General features: G+C 37.1%; 1 long non-coding RNA gene across 1 annotated transcript in view; it reads left to right on the top strand.

The window, feature by feature from the left end:
* The window catches only part of LOC112531504, a 65,256-nt gene that overhangs the window by 23,799 nt on the left and 22,089 nt on the right, over positions 1-19,368 (top strand). The window contains exon 2 of the long non-coding RNA XR_003073289.2: positions 506-670. This is a non-coding gene — a long non-coding RNA (uncharacterized LOC112531504). The remainder of the gene's footprint in view (positions 1-505; positions 671-19,368) is intronic.

Here is a 19,368-nt window from a genome sequence, read left to right as displayed (position 1 = left end):
TCTTCGTGGCCCTCTGCTGGACTCTCTCTAAGAGAACCCTGTCTTTATCGTACCAGGGAGCCCAGAACTGGATGCACTACTCCAAGTGAGGCCTGACCAGGGCAGAGTAGGAGGGGAGGATCACCTCCCTTGAACTGCTGGTCATACTCCTTTTAATGCACCCTACTGGGAGTAGGGTGCATTAAAACCCTATGGATCCCACTGGCCTTCTTGGCCACCAGGACACACTGTCGTCTCATGGCCAACCTGTCATCCAGGAGGACCCCCAGGTCCTTCTCCACCAAGCTCCTCTCTAGCAGATCACTGATACTTGTGGTTACTCCTTGCAGGTGCAAGACTCTACACTTAAAAAAAAAAAAAACCACATCTGATTTCTTGCTGCCCAGCGTTCCACCCTGTCCAGGTCTTTCTGAATGGCAGCACAGCCTTCTGGTGTGTCAGCCGCTCCTCCCAGCTTTGTATCATGCATGTACTTACTGAGGGCGGACTCTGTCTCCTCATCAAGGGCACTGATGAAGATATTGAACAAGACCAGACCCAGCACCGACCCCTGGGGAACACCACTAGTCACAGGTCTCCACTGCACTCTGCACCATCAATCACCACTCTCTGAGCTTGATGTCTGAGCTTTCTTTCAAAAGAAAAAAAAGAAAATAATAAAATCACACAGGTAAGTTGTAGCTTTTTTTATTATTATTATTTGTTTGTGTTAATAATTTCCCACACAGATTTTCCCTGTGGTAAAAAATCTAGTTTGCTTGTATCTTCAGTGCATGATATCCAGCTACATGTCTGAATCACTGTCTCTATTCTTTTTCCTCAGCCTACATTTCTTTTTATTGTTGCTTCAGCTTTTCTGCCACTATTTAGCTTTTAGAACTATGTGATCCTTTAGCCTTCATTAATTGACAAGAATATGACAAGCGCTACCAACATTCTCTGTCTCTGTAGAAGAAAGTAAGCAAGAAAGAAAAGGGAAATATAATTAAAGTATTTCCTTTATTCTTTTATTAAAAATAATGTAATAAATACAAACTTTAAGACTCATTATAGAAAATTAAACATTCCTGCTTTTAATTTCTTCAGTAGTAATCTGGGGAGAAAAATAGCTCTACAGTATGCGAACTGCAACTGTTTCCTTCTTTTGCTTCCCGTGAGATTCTGCAGTAACTTTTGTCTCATCAATTTAACACACCAGCCAACGTCTGAATATGTAGCACTTAGTCTTACTTGTTTTTGAACATTTTCCTAAGTGGTTTCTAGCACTGATACCCATTTCAGATCAACTAAATGCTTATAGCTTCAGGGCCAAAGTCACAGTACATATAAGACCTGAGCTGAAAAGGTAAAATTCTCTCTCTCTAAATTAGGTTTAAAGTGTGAGTCTACAACACAGCAGTGCTTTCATTAATTCATTGTTCTCATCTCCACAAATTCCCTGTTGTTAGCCTAGTATGTGAACTACGCACAAAGCCTACACTTCATTACATTGCAGATACCAAATTAAGTTTGCATGACCTGAAGAGATGTGTGTCAACTGTTTGTACCAAGTGGTGAAGTTCAAACAACCCATATACAATTTAATTATTCAGGATGTATAGCACAACTCATCTAAATAACAGCATCTGTTCAGAGCTGGATTTTACTGATCAGAACTTTTAGATTACCTCTCTGAACTGAAATCTTTTAAATAAAAATGCCAAGAATATCTACGGCCTTAGTCACTTTTTGAACAGTTCTTCTTTGCATTCAAACTATATTTTATCTCGCTACATATTCTGTTTGATCTGGTTTTCAATATCAAAATCTTTCTAAGAAAATGTTGGACACTGAAAAAAATATGGAAATACAAATATGTACATATGTATGTATGGAATAGCTTGTATAAATAACAAGGATATTATACCCAGCATCCTAGCGCTGAACTGATCATCAGCAATAAAGTCCTGATTTTCATCAAAGATTTTACAAGGACGTAACTATTTCTAACAGCCAGTTGGACCAATAAGATGCAGCATTTGTGATTTAAGAATAAACAAAACTGCTTTTCTCTCATCAGTAAAGCAAAGTAAAATGTGTAACACATCTATTAACACTGTTAAATACTGGGAGCAAACAATTTTGTACTACAGCTTTTCTTCATTGCCAGTGTTCTCCAGAAGCTCCTCAAAAATTCTTGCTTGTGAAATGAACACAACTCCACTCCAGTTTTCCTACTGCTGAGGTTTATTGCATGATAACATAAGAGCTCTTACCACTGGATGCTGATATTACTGGTAGAAGAGAGAATAAATAAAGTTTTCTGATTACAAATGAGTACACAGTTGTCTTTTTGTGCAGGTGAATTTAAAATTTGTCCAGATGTGTCTTTCAAAACTAGGTCTAAAAGATAAATTATATACAACTCGTTGTGCAGAAAATTAATTGTATATATTTAGTTCTGATGGTATGAGGGTTTTTTTGTTGTTTTGTTTTGTTTGTTTTTTTATTCATAATTTACATTATTCCAAGTAAATAAGATGCCTGCTTTATTTAAAAGACCTACAGTCTGATGAATATGAAGTAAATGAGGTTTAGGCAAATTGCAATAATGAGAGTAATATGAGCTGTTTAAAAATGGTTGCTAAACTCTCAAGAAACATATTTAATTGCTACTGTTTTCTAATTGGAATTGGCAAATTTGTGTACTCAGACCTACAATATTAATTCATATGAATATTCTTTAGACTGTTCACTTGAAATGCTGCCTGAATTTTCTCTGAGTGAAGAGCAGGTTCATTTAAAATCACTCAGGAATTCTTCAGCTGAAAGAATTGTTTGTTCACATTTTGATGTCCATGCATCTCTAATTTCCATGCACATCTTAAAAGCTACAAGAGTGAGCCAATGTAATAGTCCTCTTTTGAGAATACATGTTGAATAGGACTTTTAAAACCACTGTTGATTAATGCACACACACACACACACACACACACAAACAGAGCGTATAATGAGATTCTCAAAATCTCTGTAGTAAGGACCACTGACTTGACTAGACTGAGCCTAAAGCTGATTGCACTAGGCACAACAAACTTAAGCTTTTTCCAGTTTGAATTAGTAGTTTGTCCCATATTTAAAGTATATAAAGTTAGTGTATAGATCACCTTATGATAGAAGAAGAATCCTGAGTTCTAAGGGCATAAATTACTATCAAAACATCCAAGAGACTGAAATTTTGGTTTGTCAGTTCCCTTAAGTTAAACAAAAGCAATTTAGAGCAGCAATTTTGTTGTTTCTGTTATGGAATATTTTGAATATTCCAAACACTAGTAATAGCAATCCTCTGAGATGAATTTGCCCAAGAGCTTCAGACTTTTGGTTTTTTTTTTTTTTTTTTTTTTTTTTTTTTTTTTTTTTTTTCTTTTCATATGATGTCTAAAAGCAATGTGAAAACCTGTAACTCTAATTAAAGCCTTTTGATTTGGGATATACGGAGATGCCTATTTTCTTCTATGGTATAAAACAGAGTTGGTGGGAGACTGCATAATGTTCTGCAGATCAGCTTCTGGAGGCCAGTCTGAATAGTTACACATAAAGGAGCTATTTACTTGTAAAATTTCAGAACACTTTTTTATCATTTTTCAGTTGGGAATCACACTAAGTGATGGCCTAAATGCCAGGAGAGAGTAGTAATAAATTCCATTTAGGCAACTAATAAAATCTTCATGTTAATTATTTATTTGTTGACAACAATCTCAAATTAAATGCAATGGCCATAGAACTTTAGGGATAAGAATGCAATTCAAATCATCATCTATTATGGGCATCTCTGTCTGTCATGAATCTACCTGGAAATTTCCATGCATATACACTCATGTATGATGATGAGTGTTGTGCCATCACCATTCTCTTAAGTGTGAGATTAGTTCATCCAGGTACTCAGGAAAACAGACCAATTTGGCTGATCTGGAAAGTTATTCCAGAGCTCCAATACAAAAAGGTAGCAGACAATGTGGAAGCAGGGAAAGGCTACATGGAAAGAATTCAGAAATGTTGTGCCGAAGAACACTAGATGGGGGAGAAGAAAGACAGAGTTCAACTGAGACAAGCAGGGGATGACAAAGTTAGCAAGAAAAGCTTCTACCAATGCAGAGAAGGAGAACTAGTGTGCTGCTTGTGGTAGGTGATTTACTGATGGTAGCACAGTTATGGTTACGGTATATAGAGCATTCTTTGTTTTATTCTTCCCCAACATTGTCTCCCAGGCCTCTGTACTTTGTTAAAGAGGCCAAGAAGCAGAAAAACTCTCAGCAATGGGTGAGCTTTGTGTTAAGGATTATGCATTAGAACTCATTGTGTGTAAATGCATGGCTGCATCAAATTGACTACATCAAAGTGGCTTGAAAGAGCTGGTCTTACAAGGAAACATTATATCATCTTGGAAAAAAGGTGGGGATTGTGGGATGTCTCTGACAGCTGGAGAAATATAAATGTGACAACCTTATTTAAAAAAAGGCCTAAATGTCAAGTCCAGGAACTGAAGGATAGTCTGCAATGATTTAGTTCCATAGAAAATCATGGGCTAAGTCCTCCTGGAACACATTTCTAGACATGAAAAGAGTGAAAAAAAAAAGATTGCAAGCCACCAGCATGGACTGACCAAGACTAAATTGTGCCCAACCAATCTAGTTACCTTCTATAATAAAATAATGGGATCTATGGATGCAGTGAAAGTAGTGAATGTTTTTCTAAAAACATGGATTAAAAACATTTGGAAGATGGTGTTCAGAGGGTGATTAATGGGTCATACACTGCCTATTACAGGTGGAATAGCATAGGAATGTGCACCGGAACATCTTCTGTTGAACATCTCTATCACTTATGACTAGGTGACAGAACACACTCTCATCACCTTTGAGGATGACACCAAATTAAGGATACCAGTCAAAACAATTCAGAGCAGGCCTCCAGATGTGATTCCACAGTCTGTCCAAATGCAAATGATCTTTTCCCATTATAGGGGCAAAAAACAATACCTACAACACTGTTAGGTGAGAGACAGACTAAAGAGTGTTCTTGTGGGAAAGGCCTTGGGGTGGTGGTGAGCAGAAACTGGAACATGAGCCCTCATGCCCTGGCATCAAAGATGTCAAATAACCTCATGGACTGCATGAACAATGGCATAGATGATAGATAAAAGGAGTGGCTTTCCCCTTCTATGTCATACTTGTCAGGCCACATCTAATTGCTGCATTCATTTTTTTTTTCTAACTTGAGAAAGAGATGGACGAATTGGAGGCAGTTCAGAGAAGGAGCTCCATGGTTGAGGCTTTGGAGCATGCTGAAAAATGGCTAGGGAACCTGATCTAACTCATTTAGAAAACAGGATGTCTTCAGGGCACATATCAGCACCCACAAAATGCTCTGAGGAGATGGAGGAAGGCCCTTCTCAGAAGTTCAGAGAGAGAGGACAAGAAAGAAAAAAGTGTAATCTGAAAGAAGAGGTTTCTCTTTGAGGTCTGTGAGGCAGTGGAGCAAGTTACAGTGAAAGGCTGTGCTATCTCCGTTCTTGGGGGGGTTCACAGAATCACAGAATCACAGGGGTTGGAAGGGACTTCAAGAGATCATTGAGTCCAACCCCTCTGCTAAAGAAGGTACCCTATAATAGGTTGCACAGGTAGGTGTCCAGGCAGGTCTTGAGTATCTCCATAGAAGGAGACTCCACAATATCTCTGGGCAGTCTGTTCCAGTGCTCCATCACTCTAATGGTAAAGAAGTTCTTCCACATGCTCAGAACATCTTACATGCGATTTTCTATTTCTCCTTGTACTATCCTATCACCTATGCACCACCAAGAATAACCTGGCCTCATCTATTTACCTCCCACCTACCTCTAGATATTTATAAAATGGACCTAGCTGTGAGGAGCTTGGTATGACCACACAAGTGAACTTTTTATGGGCTGGGATGTGGTCTAGAGACCTTCTGAGATTCCTTACAGTGTCAGTTGTCCTTCATGACAATATGAAACAAAAGCATATACTGGAATTATTTTGTGATCTTCTGTTGTGAGATAAATAAAAATGACACGAGGAACCACAGAGTCACTGAAGCTTTAAGACAGAATAAATAAGATTGGAAATAAGGTAAATGACATGCATAAATGGTTATTTTCATGGCACTAGAGAGAAACGAATACAGATAATTGTGTTTAGAATTTTGCAATATATATGAAGTACTCAGCACACACCCAAAGGAATACTGAATATTTTCTAGTGTAAAATGTAGTCAGTGATTGCAGAAAATTATCCTTTCAATTTCAATTCAGAATTATGTATTGTACTCCCACATGGAGATGTGCCCAGTGTTGAAGACACTGTAAGAGTATATATGATTTCTAAAAAAATATTATTCCTTTTGATATGACACAGATACAGAACCTTATTTGGTTTTCTTCTGCCCTTTTTACACATCTAATTATTTTAACTGAAATTTGAGCTACAGGACTGACTGAAAACAAAGGGGCTACAAAAGATTTGTCCCTTTTAATAAGCACAGTAGTTTATTGCTTAAGATTCCCTGTCATTTTAACATGGAGGGGGAAAATATCTGGGCATGATTCTGAGATTGATTGATACTGGAAAGACTTCGGGTTTTCTTGTGAACAGTTGGATTTGTAATACAGACAGATGGATTGTTACTGCAGAGTTGGTGTGTTGCTAGGGAGTGTTGGAATGGTATGCCGGACAGGTGTCAAATTTATGAACCAGAGTTCATAATAGATAATGCATTATGTACATGTATACATTATATATATAGGTCCATTTCTAGCAATATTCTGTACTGTAGTCATACATTGTCACTAAACACAGAATGCAAAGGGTTCATTACAAAAGGGACCTTCTGACAAAAGGGACAGACAGAATTCATAAAGTAAAATTGTATATGCAGATTAGGAACTGCACAGATTTCAGAATGTGCTGAAATTTCACTCAACTTTTATTATGATGCCTTACATATTATATAAGGTAGCATAGCTATCATGCTACATATGAATTCACTTCAGTAGGATAGGAATAAGCTTCACAAGAAGGGTACAAAGACTAATTATTGCACTCTATGTAGCTCCACCAGAGTAAAATTTTGGCTGTGAATGGCAATTACTCCAGACTTTTCTTGACATTGCGTACCCCAAGTGTATGTTTGTATCAGCATATGCAGCTTTCACAGAGAACTCTAGCACCTGTGATGCACCTGTTTTCTTATCCCCACTTGTTACTTTCAAGCTTGCTTGTAACTCAGATAGTAAGCAAACTGTGGTCATCAAAATAAAAGTTCATTATCAGTGACATATTCCATAGGTCATAGAATCATAGAAATATTGAATAGCCTGGGCTGAAAAGAACCGCAAAGATCATCTGATTTCCACCCCCTGCCATGAATAGGGTCACCAACCACTAGACCAGGCTGCCCAGAGCCACATCCAGCCTGGCCTTGAATGTCTCCAAGGATGGGGCATCCACAACTTCCTTGAGCAACCTGTTCCAATGCATCACCACCCTCTGTGTGAAAAACTTCCTTCCTCCTAACATAAACCTCCCCTGTCTCAGTTTAAGACAATTGTCCCATTGTCAGTTTAAGACCTCCTTGTCCAGTCACTATTCACCCTCAAAAACATCTGTTCCCCCTCCTGTTTATATGCTCCCTTCAATTACTGGAAGGCCACTATGAGGTCTCACCCGTTTTCTAAGGCAGCCCAGGATATAGTTGGCCTTCCAGGCTGCAAGCGCACACTGCTGGCCCATGTCCAGCTTCTTGTCCAACAGAACCCTCAAGAGAACCCCCAAGTCCTTCTCTGCAGGGCTGCTCTCAAGGAGTTCTCTCAGTCTGCATAAATACCTGGTATTGTCCCAGCGTAAGTGCAACATCTTGCACTTGGCCTTGTAGAACCTTATTAGTTTCACTTGGGCTCACTTCTCCAGCCTGTCCAGGTCCCTCTGGATGGCTTACCTTCCTTCCAGTGTATCGACTGTACTGCTCAGCTTGGTGTCATGTGCAAACTTTCTGAGACCGTACTCAATTCCATCATCTATGCTCCTGATAAGGATATTGAGCCTCAGATCTGGGTGACAAGTGCCTTTCCTGGCATAGATTTGTTTATCCTCAAAATAGCTAGAGTAGTGCTTCATTTTGAGAATGATTGTGTAAATATATGCTTGGTAATATATTATATAGAGATTATTATATAGTATTACATTATATTGTATTGTTATATTATATTATCTTACATTGAATTATATTACAGAAAGATAGGTGTCTGAGAAGACTACCATATGATCACTAATTCAGAAAATATTTGAAAAATGAAGTTTGGAATTGCAATTTCTATTTTTAGCTTCTAGCAATATGTTCAGAATTTTAAAATCCGATTAATAGGCAAACTTAGAGTTCTATTATTCTACTGTAACATTTTCTAAATGAAGTATAATTCATTCAGTTTATTAGTAACTGAACATACCCTAAGGCTTTGCCATAATAACTCTGGTGTTCAATAACCATGTTTTCACAAAGTGTTGATTTCTGTGTATTAAAGAACTTTCTACTAGTAAGTCCTGACATAACAAGAAGGTAAGTACCCTACATAACTACCCTACTGCCTCTCCTATGAAGAAAGGTTGAGGGAATTGGGCTTGTTTAGCTTGGAGAAGAGAAGGCTGCAGGGAGACCTCATTGTGGCATTCCAGTACTTCAAAGGAGCACATAAACAGGAGGGGGAATGGCTGTTTATGAGGGTGGATAGCAATAGGATAAGGGGGAATGTTTTTAAACTGAGACAGGGGAGATTTAGGTTAGATATTAGGAGGAATTTTTTCACACAGAGGGTGGTGATGCACTAGAACAGGTTGCCCAGAGAGGTTGTGGATGTGCTCCGTCCCCGGAGGCATTCAATGCCAGGCTGGATGTGACTCTGGGCAGCCTGGTCTTGTGGTTGGTGACCTTGCTCTTGGAAGGGGGGTAGAAACTAGGTGATCTTTGAGGTTCTTTTCAGTCTAGGCCATTCTATGAGTCTATGAACTGTGCTAGATTATGTATTTCTACAGAAGAATTCTCTTGCCCATCTAACAGTTTACAGAATATGTTGAATTTTCAGTCTTTTCCTGCCTTTTATTTTAAAGCTTATATATATATATATATTCTTTTAATATTCTTAATCTTGGATTGTAGAGTTAGATAGGTATCGCATTAAGCCACAAGCAGTCAATCTAGAATATTTACTTGGTTATTATACTCTATATACTTCGTTGCCTCTGACTGGCTTTACAGAAAACCTTTAAATTCATACACCTCATTAAGCATAAGAGATGCTCATTAAGCATTAATCTGTTAGACTATCTTGTACACTCAGTCTTAAAAACATCAGAAAAAGAATCAATTGCATTTAAAAAAAAGTTTTAAAAGTTAATTTTTGTAGTTTTTCTTCATGTAAGTCACACTTTTCTTTATGCAGTGACCAAGTCATGAGTACAGAATAGAACCTGTTCATTCTAAAAAGAATCTGTAGTTATACGTGATATTATATATATCTACCATGAAATCACAGCAATAAGAAATCAAAAAGTTATCTGGAAATTTTCACCAGAGACAAGAGGATTGTTGTTATAAAACTTTAATCATTTACTGTCTTTACCAGTTCTAGGAAAATTTTTGTGGACAGTCTCTGTATGTGGAAGGTAAAACATCCTGTTATTCTTCCATATAATCTAAATAGAAGTCATGAGTTCTCTAGCCATTTAACAAATGTTGGATTTAGAAACATATTCAGGGACCATATCCATACACAGCATGAAAGCAAAAGGTCAAGAAATATTTCATACAGTGTGCAACAAGTCTACTCTGTATGTACGAGCAACATGACCAGTCTTTCTCTCAAAGTGTAGTTTAGTGGTGTAGAGAAGAAGTAGTGGAAAAGTTTTCATAAACTTATTTTTGTTTGTTTTAAAAAGTAAAATACTGATGCCAAAGTTATGTCATCTCTTGCAGCTGTTCAAGAAAGAGATACGAAAAATTTGGATTCGTTCCAAAAAAAAAACCAAAAAACAAAAAACAAAAAACCAGAACGTCTTTAAAGAATAAATACAAAAAAATATTCCTTCTGTGGGTGCTCTTTACAAAGATTGAACAAAGTCAGTACGTAGAGGAAAATCAAAACAGATGGAAGAATGTTCTCAGAAATGATATACCCAATTTCTAGTTGGTTCCAATATGCCTTAAGTTCTTTTACCTTGTTTTAACAAGCAGAGAACAGAAAATCAAAAACAAAAAGCCCTCACAAAACTGAGTTTGAAAGCTGTCTCCAAAATGAGTCAGTCATTTCTATTCATCTAACAAAAAGGGAATTTGTTATTCTGAGCATTTCCCAATCTGTGCTACACAGAGTACAATTCTTGAGGTTACAGTTATTGTCATCTATTTCATAGCCACAAATTTCAGTTTCATTGTTTCCTTTTTTACCAAGAGGTTTTTCAATAATTATGCCTATCTAGTTCAGCTTTCCCAGAGATTCAGAAAATTCAAAGCTTTATCTATGTACAAGAGGGAAAAATGCTTGTCCACACGAATACTCTAGAGTACCACAATGATCACATTTAATTTCAGTACTTGCCTTCTGTGTGTCTATTGGAAGCTGGCACTTAACGTGCAGTATGATCTACTCACAGATCTAAATCTTTTTGTGTTGAAATAAAAGCATCTGCTGAAAGTAGGTCATACAGAAATTAACATGTGCCTAGAAATTTGTTATTTTTGAACAAAAGTAATAAAGTGAAATTTGAGCCATGTCAGGACTGATTCTGACATTATTAAAATATTGTTTTGCTGACTACTCCTTTCTTATTTGTGTCTGAGCATTTATGGTGATACTGTGTAGAAATACCACAAGAAACAGCCCATCTTGAAGAGTGTTGATAACTAAGGGACTGAAGCATCTGCCATGTGAGGAGAGAAATTGAGAGCTCACACTGTTCAGCATGGAGAAGAGAAAGCTCAGGAGGATTTTGTCCATGGTTATAACTACCTCACCATGGGAATAAAGGCAGAGACAGATTCTTCCCAGGGGTGCCCAGTGACATGACAAGAGATAATGGGCACAAACTATAATGCAGGAAATTGTGTCTGAGCATATGTGTGAGAAAATATTTTATTTATATTGTCAAAAACTGGAACAGGCTGTCCAGAGATGTGGCACCTCCATCCTCACAGAATCCCAAAACCTGACTGTACATGGCCCTGAGCATCCTGCTCTAGCTGACTCTGCTCTGAGCATAGGTTTGGCCTAGATCTCCTGAGTTCTCTTACTGCCTCAGCCAGCCTGTGATCCTCTGTGTGATTCTGGGTTGATAGCATGAGATAAAGAATGGAAACTCATCTGTAAGCTAAAAATAGACATCTCAACCCTATTCTGCAAGACAGGCTGAAACAAGCATTTTACTACCATCCAGTAAGTGAAAATCACTGTTTAAAAGCTGAATTAAAAGTGTTGTATTTGCCAATGAAAAGATTGAAAATAAGCCTGGAGCTTCTGCAAAGTCTTTCAGAATTTCAGAAGCACCCTTATAGGTTACGATTACATTGATTCTTGATTTTTAATAGAAAATAAATATTTAATTACTATTAAGCAATTTTAAAAATTTAATTGACAGACCATAATGTATTAAACATATCGGTGTTCTGTATGGCCTCTTAATTGCAAACATTGGTTAAGAATATCACAGTAATTTCTTTCAGTGAGTTCAAGAAATTAATGCTCAGAATAGCATATAACATTTGAAGAATTTTCATCATGAAAAAAAAAAAAAGACCAACACTTTCAACATCTGTACTGCATTTTTTAAGAGCAATTTTTGGATTCCATGCCGAAAGTTTGGAGAGCATAGTAAAGAAAAGGGGCATGGGAAGTGAGAAGCAACCCACATTCAAGAACAGAACAGATTTTTTTTTTTAGAAAAGAACATCAAAATGAGGTCTTATGTAGCTGGACCATTTCCTTATTTCTGGAGAGCAGCATTATGCTAATGTGACAAAAATTTTGTGCTAGCTATTGTAGTAATGTATATTACTACAACATGGAGCATTAGACCAGTAGTTGGTCTCATCTAGGATCATTTAGGATGCTACTGCATTTTTAGAACAACAGCATTATTAGCAGCATGATAGCATAAGATCTGCTACGATATCTTTTCAAGAATGGAGATATTGTGACCTTTTCAAGTGTATTTCTGTTGCATTTAAAATTTTCTGCCTGATTTACTGTATTTGAAGACTATTTTTGTCAGGAGAAAAGTTGTCCATTTCATGTATAGTATTGACATAGTATAAAAATAGCCATTTAGAACTTCAGCGGTGTTTCTAATGGCATAACTATGTAGAGTTGGCTGCAAATGGCATTGCTTTTTTTTTTTTTTTTTCATTTATCCTGACATTATTTTAAAGGCTGCATTTGAGATGAATCACTTGAATTTGTGTTTAAGAAATTCCATTTTCATTACAGCTTTTTACAGGAATAAATGGCAATGTCACCAGTGTTAGCTGCTTCCTGGAAATAGTGTTATTTGGTATTTCTAGTTTAACAGCTTTGATTTTTACTTCCATCAAATTAGTTATCACATTTAACTATTATTCTTGTTAAAAGTTAGTAGGAACTTGGTCAGGGACACATGATGAAATTGAAGAATGTCACCTGGAAAGAGACATATTATTAGATTTAAAATTTATGTAGAGTATTGGTACAGTATGGAAAAATGCATGTCATCCAAAAGAACAACAGGACCTGTGCCTCACCGTGTTCTAAGTAAAAAATTTCCCTTACCATCTAACCTAAATCTCCCCACTTTTAGATTAAAACTGTTCCCCCTTGTTTCATCACTATCAGAACATGTTAAAAGTCTTTCCCTCTCCTGTTTGTAAGATTCCCTCAAGTACTGGAAGTCCGCATGATTTTTACCTGGAGCCTTCTCTTCAAGCTGAACAAACCCAGCTCCAGCAACCTTTCTTCATAGGACAAGTGCTCTAACCCTCTAATCACCTTCATGGCCTTTCTTTGGACCTGCTCTAGCAGCTCCACATCTCCGCATGATTTTTACCTGGAGCCTTCTCTTCAAGCTGAACAAACCCAGCTCCAGCAACCTTTCTTCATAGGACAAGTGCTCTAACCCTCTAATCACCTTCATGGCCTTTCTTTGGACCTGCTCTAGCAGCTCCACATCTATCTTGTGCTAGTAAACCCAGTCCTGGATACAGTATTCCAGATGGGGCGTCATGAAAGTAGAGGGGGACAATCACCTCCCTCTCCCTGCTGGCTACCCCTCTTTCAGTGCAGCCAATGATATTGTTGGCCTTCTCGGCTGCAAGGCACAAACTGCTGCCTCATGTCAAGCTTTTGATCCACCAGAACCCCCAAGTCCTTCTCCACAAGGCTGCTCTCGATGAGTTCTGCTTATAGTCTGTTTAAATATTTGGGATTGCTATGACCCAGGTGCAACACCTTGCTCTTGTCCTTTTTGAAGTTTATTAGGTTCCTTCTATTCTAACAACTCTACTGCTCAGCTTAATGTGATCTGCAAACTTGCTAAGGGTGCACTTAGTCACACTCCCTAGGTCAATGATAAAGATCCAGTGGTTTTGAAGAGCACTTGTCCCGAGACGAACCCCTGGGAGACTCCACCTTTGACCAGCATCTAGCTGGACATTGATTCTTTGACCACAACTCTCTGATTGTGGTCATTCAACCAATTTCTTATCCATTAAAAATATTCCCCCCTTCATATATTTCCAATTTAAAGATAAAATTGTGATATCAGAACATACCAAAGGCTTTCCAGAAGTCCAGATGGCATTAGGTGATCTTCATTTGTCTAATGAAACCACTACACCATCACTATCACAGAAAGATACCATTTTGATCAGGAACAATTTGCTCTTGGTGAAACTACACTGGTTGTCTCATCTCACGTGTGCCTCAACATCTTTCCAGTATGATCCATTCCATAATCTTTCCAGGCAGAGACATGAGGCTCAATGGCCTGTAATCAGACTGCACTGTGTATGTCTATACTTTTTAGATTGATAGAAAAAGTCTGTAAGTCACTGATATAATGCAGTATGACAGTACAAGTGCTTGATAGTAACTCAAATATTATCCACATAGTTATGCCATGGGCTTTCTGTTTCTAAAAATTAGGAGTGTGACATTCCCCTCTCCCTTATGTACACAGATTGCAATGTGTTGACAAAATGTTGCTTTACAAAGTGATGTAATTAAGTCACTGTATCTTTAACAGAAAACTATGTTGGAATTCATTATTAAGAATGGCTGCAACTGAGCCATTGAGTCTGTCATAGGAAATAGGGCCAGCAACTAATTTGGAATGCATTATTAAACCATACTTTCTTACCAGTTTCAATATTATCCCATGTTTATTGACAATCTACATAAGTGAGTTGGAAATGGCAAGCTTAAAGGTGGTTTTACATCATGTTTACTATTTAATATCTTATTACTCTTGTGCAGGATCTTGTTCCCAGAATTGAAAGTAGAATGGATAAGCCACACTATTTTTGTTTTAGAACAATAGGTTTGGACTAGGACAAGTACCATGTCAGCTTCAGTTTATTATGTGTTTTCCTTGTGTAGTGTGCTGGTTTCTGCTAAGATATTGCTTATTTTTTTGCTACTGACTGGTATGGTGTTGTGTTTTGGATTTAGGATGAGAAGAATTTTGATTATACTCTGATGTTTCAGTTGTTGCTGAGCAGTGCTTATACTAAGTCAAGGTCTTTTCAGCTTCCCATACTGTCCCACCAGCAAGGAGGCACGATACACAAAAACTGGCAGAGGACAAGGCAGTTATTCTAAAATGAACAAAAGTCACTGTATGCTTTCGTGGTCAACAATAAAACTGAGGGAAGCTAACTACTTCCTTGTCTGGGGTTGAGAACAACAGCCGGTGGTGAGCAACTGCTTTGTACATCACTCTTTCAGTATATTTTACTACTACTGCTATTACATCTATTATTATCCCTTCCTTTTCCATCCTATTAAAATATCTTTTTTCTCCTCCCACAACTTTTACAATTTTTCTCCTTTTTATTTTCTTACTCTCTCCTCTGTTCCACTAGTTGTGTGGTACTTTGTGGCCTGCCAGGTTAAAGTACAACATATAACAACAGAAAAGAAAAAAATGTAGGAGATTACATCATTAATGCAGTCACACAAAACAAAGAAGCAAAGTCAGCAAGATTGTTCACTTACAGTTTTTTGGCTGTCTGTGCAACTGAGTGTATGAAGTCACTAAACTTCTGAGGAGTGTGTTTACTCTCAGAGTAAATGAGTAAATGTTTACTCTCAGAGTAAATGTAGAACCTAGACAATCTTGGTTATGAAAGCTTTTCTTGTGATGATGAGACACATCCATTCTTTATTCACCGTCTTTCTGCATCTGAGATTATTTGTCATTCAGAAAAATGAAAACCGCCTGTACCAAAACCAGCTTTTTGTCTTGACAACATTTTAGGAGTTTTCAAGGACAACAGTCTCCGTATGGTTTGCTGTATTGAACTAGTTCTGGTGTGATATGAAGATTTATGTGATTGTCAGTCTTACTGTCCAGTCACAGTTAAATAGATGGTATCTGCCTGCAGGTAGTTCAATAACTAATTTAACTTCCAACTTAATGTCTCTAATGATACATCAATAATATTGCATTTAACTTCAGGAGCTGCAAAGCTTTTCCTCTGCTCTGGTAAGCATGTAGTGTTTTTAAAGATCCTTCTATTTTACTACATATATGTAGTAACAAAGTGTAGACGTGTTATGAAAAAGGTGAAAAGATTCAAAATGTTCAGATGCAGACTTAGTGATTGGAGTGAAAGTATTGTTTCTAAACTCTCTTTTTTTTTCTTTCTTTCTTTGATTTTAATGCCAACATTATGATCAGAACCTAAATGCTTGAGTAAACAAATGACACTTGATTGGTTGAAATACATTTTTCTCTAGGAGAGGAGAGATAGAAAAAGTGGAAAATCACACCATAAATAGTGTGAATAGACATTTATTTTAAATAAAGCTCATTAAATAAGTTTCTGCTTATTTCTCTTTAACTTGAAGGGTACCACTTGCTTCACAAACAATCAACATGGAATCTTATTTTTTCACTTTTGTATTATCTAATCTGTTACAGAGGGCATTGTGCTTAGAACATCACATAAAATATTTTCTTATTTAATATATATGTTATTGAACAGGTTCCTAGAAGCAATTCGGAGAGACAAGGTTGACAATTTCAAAATGCCACATGCAGTTTAACAAGTTGGTATTTGTTAGGGTTGCTCACAATTAGCCAGTGAACATTGTGCGTATCCATATTTGGCACAGGGGATAGGAGCCAATGAATACCAGATTTCAAAACGGTAAGTATGGTTTTTAGTATTTTATGCTTTGTAAATGCCCTAGAATATTTTTATTACAGGTGGAGTTTTTTTTTAATTTAGCTAAGGGAAGTTGTGCATTATTATCAGTAGAGTTAGTAAAAAAATTCTAAATCAGTCTAGATAGAATCAGTGACTGAAAAGTTGTACCTTTTTTTTTTTTTTTTTTTTTTTTCCCCAGAACATTCACATGCATACATTTATGCCATCTTTTCTCCTCCAAATTTGAAGCAGGATTCCCAAAGCTAGAATGAAATAATGTCCTCCCAAATTGCAAAAGCAAGAGAATCTTTTAGACTCACTATGCAGTGATTTCTCCCCAGCAGTAAGAGTCTATAACAGTTCATTTAAATAAACTGTATTTAAAATACTAGTATATTTTATGTGTCCCACTTCTATATATAGAAGATCTATCATAGATTCTGAATAGAGGTTTATTGTCATTTAGCTTTATTGTGTTAACACGAGTGATCAACAGCAAGTTCAGATAATGGATTAAGGTTTTTTAAAGCTATTATAACAATATTTTTTGTTTGTTTGTTTGTTTGTTTTTTCATGACATTCATATGCTGAAATACAATCAGATGTGATGTGATGACAAAGTTTATAGAAACATACTTCACATGTAACCTTTGCTGTTTTGCCTCTCCAGGGAATTGCAGCCATCCTAGTTCATGTAAATAATATTTCATATTTTGTCACAGAGTTATAAGTATTTGAATATATACACCAAGAAACAATGAAAAAATAACATTACTGAAAGACAAATATAACTTATATAATCTTTGTTTCTTATCTCAGTATTTTTCAGCTTAAGTGATGGCAATATTTCAAAATAAGGTGAAAAAGGCATTTGGAAAAAAACAGATGTCTCACTCCAATTTATAGGAGGGAGGGGAGGTTCTTTGAAATATGTATGCCCGGCGTGAGATTAAGAAACAACGGTTCAAATGTTGGTCCGACCAGTTTATTACAAATCTTAATAACAGAGATGAAGAAAGGGGAGGACGGACACTATTACAGATTGGGGTGATGGGGAAGGGAAGGCGAGCGATAGAAAAGATAGAAAGAAGCAAGAATTGCGTAAAGCGGGGATAGTCACCACCAGGATCCAGCAGTAGTCCCGTTGCATGACGTTCCGACAGTCCGAGGCCGAAGGGCAGGAGCAGCGAGGCCAGTCTTGGGCAACGAGAGGGTGCAGGTACCGGGTGGGTCCAGGAAGAAGCCGCAGAGTAAGTCAGGGAGGAAGCAGCAGGTCTCAGGTAGCAGGCCCAGTGAAGTCCGTCAGCATATGGTCCGTAGAGAAGGATCTGATGGCAGAAACCTCGAGTCCGTCGTGGTGAGGGATCTGATAGCAGAAACCCTTCACTGGTCTGTCGTGGTGAGAGATCAGCCTCTAATCCGCCGTGGTTGTTGGACCCTCTTTTATCCTCCATTTTCTCCTGCCTAGGTGATATTCCTGGGTGCTTGAGCAAGAGTCACTGGCATACCTCCTGAGATGGCCATCTTCCTCGAGATAAGTCCACACAAAAAGACTGTTTCCCGGCCATTAGCAGCAGCTTATCTCTCTCTCGTGGCCCCTGGCCTTGTCCATCTGTGCTCCTTAGAGGATTTCACAATCCTTAGCCAGGACCTGTCCATCAGTGTCCTCAAGACAAAAGATTTCTCTACCTTTGCCCAGGACTTGCCTGGACTCGTTCCTCAGCAAACTTTGAGTCAATCATATAAAAGAATAGTCTCTTACAACAGAGAACACCTTTCATTACCTAGTTAAGCTATTTTAAACAATTTACCAGCATTTGGACAGGATGATATTTTCCATCACACTTCAGTTCCTGAGGTGATTCTCAGTGTTTCTATACTTAAGACCAATGTGCAGTGAGCAGATATCAAGGCCAGCTACAGAAATACTAGTTCCTGTAGTTGTACCTGGGAATATTTTGCATGTTATTTTACCTGCTTCTCTGGCACATTCCTTTGCAAAGAACTTTACATGTAACAACTGAATGCATTACAGAGAGAATTATGATTTTTATGTGTATATATATATACAATATGCAACATATATACAATTAAATATATACATATAAAAATCGTGCCACTGGGCTTTTTAACTCATTATATTGCATGTGCCAAATTATACTGTGGTAATTCTAGATTTACTCCAGTGAGTTCAATAGAGGCAATCCAAATTTACAATGGGATGACTGATTGGAGTTTGTCTAGTGACTCCTTTCCTGAAAAGATCCCAGTTTGAGGCAAGATTCAATACTTACTTAGATTGAAATGGAGAAAATATGATAAATGTTATAAATGCTACCTATTTTTCTTCCTGCATTTGCACCAATAATATGATAATTTCCTCAGAAAAGAACTTTTTTTACAAAGTTCTTACACTATGTTAATATTCCCTTTCATTTTCCACTGTTTACAAGAATAACTTATTGCTGCTGGAGACAAAGGATGGAAAAATAAATATTTCTGTCTCACATTTGCAAACAATAAAATACTGGATTTCTGGGAGTATTATAATATACACATAGAGTAAATACAACCAAACAATTCTATCTTTAGGGACTTAGAAAACATTTCAAGAAATTGAAGTTGTTTTTATTAGAATGAGTAATAAATTACGAATTCATATTGATTGGTGTAATTTAATATTCATGGAAAAATGCAACCTTTTCTATAAGTAAATTAAAACCACTATTGATCTGTACCAACGACAATATGAATGGAATTAATTTACATTGCTCTATTTTGGTAAGAAAATGCAGATATTTTAACTGAATAGGCATTCATACCAAAACAGACTTTATGATAATAGCAACGTAAATAATACATAAGATTTATAGATGTCTGTGTCTTAATAAATCTTGACCTTTTGTCACGGAAAGTGCTACTGAA

This window comes from Gallus gallus, chromosome 1 (assembly GCF_016699485.2).
Source record: "Gallus gallus isolate bGalGal1 chromosome 1, bGalGal1.mat.broiler.GRCg7b, whole genome shotgun sequence".
Lineage (NCBI taxonomy): Eukaryota > Metazoa > Chordata > Aves > Galliformes > Phasianidae > Gallus > Gallus gallus.
Note: the sequence above shows the minus strand (reverse complement) of the source record. Positions and strands in the feature narration are given on the sequence as shown.